Below are 5,000 nucleotides of genomic sequence, written 5' to 3' on the forward strand. Positions count from 1 at the left end.
AATGTGAGTGTGTGCACGAGTGAGTGTGTGAGTGACAATTCGAATTGGAGGAAGGGTGTTGTGTGTGTGTGTGTGTGTGTGTGCGTGTATTTGTGTCCGTGTGTGTTCTTGTACATTACAAGGGAGGAAGGATAGCAAAAGAGAAAGGAGCATCAATTTGAGCATCTATTTGTTTTGGTGTACAGTGCAGCAGCTATTTGGTGTATAGAAGCAGTTATTTGTTTTGGTATTCACTATAGCAGAGAGTCAATGGTGCAAAGAAGCTATGAGCATATGAGCAGCTGAAAACACCCAGAGAACAGCAGAGATGAACAGACAACTGAGCAGAGGAAAGAGAGAGAGAGAGAGAGAGAGAGAGAGAGAGAGAGAGGGAGAGAGAGAGAGAGAGAGAGAGAGAGAGAGAGAGAGAGAGAGAGAGAGAGAGAGAAGAGAGAGAGAGAGAGAGAGAGAGAGAGAGAGAGAGAGAGAGAGAGAGAGTGAAATTGGTAATAGCAATGGTGTAGTCTACGTAGAACGCGGGTATACGGAGTATACCCACTTCTAAATTTCAGGGATTTCAATATACCCACTTAAAATTGATTGATCCATTGTTTTGAATAGCACAAATATATACAGTATACCCACTTCAAAAAATTCTCAAATATACAGTATACCCACCATTAAAAGTAGACTACACCACTGGGTAATACTGCCCTACAATCTTAGAACGCAGTAACTCTGAAAACGGCAAACTGAGAAAAAAGGCTTCAAAGTTTTCCATATGGCGCGACAACTGTGTTGTCGGTAAATTGGTGGTGACACTTCCTGGTAATGCTTGTTTAGGATAGAAATTTAATGCACACAAAACCCCCCCAAAAAAACAACATTTATGTGTCTTTTTGCCACAAAAAACAGAGTTACTGCGTTCTTGGCTGGTATTACTGCCACAAAATGGAGTTACTGCAGGAGTTACTGCGTTCTTAGCTTGTATTACTGTCTACTCCCAAACCAGTCCCATTGGAACGTGCAGCAGTAACTCGCCGACTTACTGCGTTTTTGTTTAACCTTTTTTGGGTCATTTTTGCACTTTCAAAATGAGTTTTCTCCAAAACGGAACTGTGTTGGACCACCATTTTTGGACACAAGACAAATGAGGTAGTTTAGAACCGATTTCCGATATAAAAAATTTTTCGACCATTTTGAGTTACTGCGTTCTAGTATTGCACGGCAGAATAGTGGTGGGAGGGTGGAAAAAGAATGGAACGAGGGAGAACGAGAGATAGAGAGAGATAAAGAGCAGCAGGATGAAGAGAGCAGAATAGAGAACGAGCTTTGACAGGAGAGAGGAGGGAGTATGGAGAGAGAGAGACAAACACACTGGCGGGTAAAGACTATGTTGACAGGAGGAGAGTGAAAGAGAGAGAGAGAGAGAGAGAGAGAGAGAGAGAGAGAGAGAGAGAGAGAGAGAGAGAGAGCGAGAGAGAGGTGAAGACAGTGTTGTTGACAGGAGTAGAGTAGAGAGGAGGGTGTTTGACTTGTGTTGTGTGTGTGTGTGTGTGTGTGTGTGTATGTGCGTGCGTGCGTGCGTGCGTGCGTGCGTGCGTGCGTGCGTGCGTGCGTGCGTGTGTGTGTGTGTGTGTGCGTGTGCGTGTGCGTGTGTGTGTGCTGCCTGGCTGCCAGTGCCATTGTTCCACAGAGGAGAGGAACACCCCCCCTCTCCCCCTCTCCCCCTCATCTCTCCTTCTCTCCTTTCATCTCCCTCTCCACTCCACTAAACACACACACACACACGTACTGTGCACAAACACACACACACACACACACACACACACACACACACACACACACACACACACACACACACACACACACACACACACACACACACACACACACCACAAGGCACACACACACAGGGGCAGGTGCGACATGCTCTGCAAAGATGTAGTGAAAGACAATATGTGTACTGTGGAGACCGAGCATGAGGAGAAACGATGTGGAGGAGAAACGATGTGGAGGAGAAACGATGTGGAGGAGAGCGAGCATGAGGAGAAACGATGTGGAGGAGAAACGATGTGGAGGAGAGCGAGCATGAGGAGAAACGATGTGGAGGAGAAACGATGTGGAGGAGAATCGAGCATGAGGAGAAACGATGTGGAGGAGAATCGAGCATGAGGAGAAACGATGTAGAGGAGAGCGAGCATGAGGAGAAACGATGTGGAGGAGAATCCATCAGGGGAGAAGAACACTGCAGAGACAACTAGCTACTGTAATGTACTGTATAACTCCCTAGTAGGGATGCAAACGATTAATCGATCAATCGAATTTGTGAATAGTGGGAATATTTAAATCACCTTTGGATTAAAGCATTTAAATGTAATTCATTTAAAGGTAAACTGTGCAGGAAATGGTCAAAAAAGGTACTGCAAATATGCAGCTTATTGAAACTGGGCTGCCTATTGCCAAATTTGATCTTTACATGAAAGTGTACTAAGTAATACAAAAATATTTCCTAGTACTGTCCAAGTAGAGTCATGTTTGCAGCTAAAAATGGCTATTTTTGGAAATTCAAAATGGCGGACCATGGAGAAGATCCCCCTTTTCATGTATGAAAAGTGCAATTTTTCTAGTCATAATGAATACTTAGAATTTGATGGTAGTGGTAAGTATTCATGAAAAAGGTAACATTAGCGAATTGGCAGCATGAATTCTGGAAATAAACAACCAAAAATCTCACACAGTCTCTCTTTAAATGTAGTATTTTATCTCACTTTTTAATTTTTAATTTTTAGATTTCGTAGGTTTCTTTCCGAGGAACATTGAGATTTTGCGGGGAAAACGCTGCTCATCAATTAATCGTAAGTTGAGGAGGAAAAGGATTACTACACCCCTTCAGTCAGAATCAAAAGTAAAGCAACCGTGAGAGGTGGGGCAAGACCTGGAAACCCATTCACCTCTATGGGAGACTTGAAACAATCTACAGCTCCAGGCCTTTTTATTAGAATACCATGAAAAAGTTGATTTATTTCCATAATTCCATCAATAATGTTAAACTCTCATGGATTGTAGATTCATGGCCCAGTTTTTTAACTATTCCAATCATTAAATTGTTTATGTTTACACATTTTGGTCTTCCAGCTCAAAAAAAACATGAATTGGGGAATTCACATCATTAGAATATTGTAATAAAATCACAATTTTCTTCATCAAAATTTGTTTCACATCAGTGCACATCAAATCAGTTGAACTTTGGTACTTTCTACACAACATGCAATGTTCAATACTTGGTTAGGACTCTCTCTGTCTTAATATTATTATTAATAACGGCCATGATGCGTTTAACATTGAAGTCAATGGCAGAAACAGTGCATGGGAGTAATGGAAGGCCAGATATCCTTGATGCTTTGCCGTCAGCTGTTTTTGTATAGCTGACCTGGTGTCCCACACTTCCCTCTTCAATATACCCGAAGATTTCCATGCCACGTTTTGGTGTTAACTCACCAGTTTAATTCTAACTCAACAGAAATTAAACCCCATTCATTTTCAATGGGGATTCATTTCTGGTTATTTAGAATTAAACTGGTGAGTTAGCGCCAAAATGTGGCATGGAAATCTACAGGGTATATTGAAGAGTGAAGTGTGGGGTACCAGGTCAACAAACAAGAACAGCTGACAGCAAAGCATCAAGGATATCTGGGCTTCCATAACTGCCATGCACTGTTTTTTCCATTGACTTCAATGTTAAACGCATCATGGCCATTATGAAGACAGAGAATGTCCTAACCAAGTATTGACCATTGCATGTTATGTAGAAAGTACCAAATTTCAACTGATATAATGTGACCCGAATTTTGATGAAGAAAAATTTGATTTTATAACAATATTCTAATAATGCGAATTCCCCAATTCATGGGTTTTTTGAGCTGGAAGGCCAACGTATATAAAAAGAAAAAAAATAATGATTGGAATAGTTAAAAAACTGGGCCATGAATCTACAATCCATGACAGTTTAACATTATTGATGGAATTATGGAAATAAATCAACTTTTTCATGGTATTCTAATAAAAAGGCCTGGAGCTGTATCTCCTTTAGCCTGGTGAACCATAGACATCCACATTTAGTCTGGTTTATCAGGCTATATCTCCTTTATAATTCTTGCCGAGTCTACTCTATTTTGTGCAAACGGTAGTTGCCTGTCCATTTCAAACAATCCAATATCGAATTTCTTTGTTTTGATTGACAGCTAAACACAAACCTCATCCTGTCAGTGTTACTAAGACACGAATCCGGAAATTCAGGGCGGAAAGAATAGGCCTACTTAGAGATCAATCACGGATGCTTCAAAGCCGCTGAATTGAATACAATAGAAGCCTGATGTCCATCTAGTACAGTGATTCTCAAACTTTTTCAGACCAAGGACCACTTTGTCCCCCCAAAAATGTTCAGGGACCACCTGACAACTGAATTGACACTTTATTTCGACACTAATTTTGATGCAGATCACTTTTTATTCACATTTACAAGCCTGTCTTATTGTGGTGAAAATATGACTTCAGCTATGCTTAGCTTTTTTGATAATGTTACATGTAGTCTTCTGCTAGCTTGTCTTGGAAAAGTAGAAATCCCTTTGCGGACCACCTGAGCTCTGTCGCGGACCACCAGTGGTCCCCGGACCACACTTTGAGAATCACTGTTCTAGTATATAGGACAGTGTCGGAGCCACTTGTTTCCAGTTGTATTCAGGGCCACTAACAGCTTTGTCTGGGCCCGGGACAAAGACATCTGAAAGGAAAGAGCCTCAAATCCAATACATACAATGTAATGAGGATCCAATTCTAGGCCCCCTCTCTCCCTGGGCCCGGGGCAAGACACCCCTTTGTCCAAACCGCCCTGTCGGCCTTCATAGTTGTATCCACCTGTGGCATACATTGCACCACCAGTCTGTGGGGGCAACCCAAAACTGGCGAATCCGGAACAACTCCACAGTTCTATCAGAAACTGATTATGCTAGCACTATTTA

General features: G+C 41.8%; 1 protein-coding gene across 1 annotated transcript in view; it reads right to left on the bottom strand.

Annotated features, from left to right (window-relative positions):
* Nucleotides 1–5,000, bottom strand: part of LOC134441803 (solute carrier family 35 member F3-like) — a 202,871-nt gene that overhangs the window by 126,685 nt on the left and 71,186 nt on the right. The gene's annotated exons all lie outside the window — the stretch shown is intronic.

Source organism: Engraulis encrasicolus, chromosome 24 (assembly GCF_034702125.1).
Source record: "Engraulis encrasicolus isolate BLACKSEA-1 chromosome 24, IST_EnEncr_1.0, whole genome shotgun sequence".
NCBI lineage: Eukaryota > Metazoa > Chordata > Actinopteri > Clupeiformes > Engraulidae > Engraulis > Engraulis encrasicolus.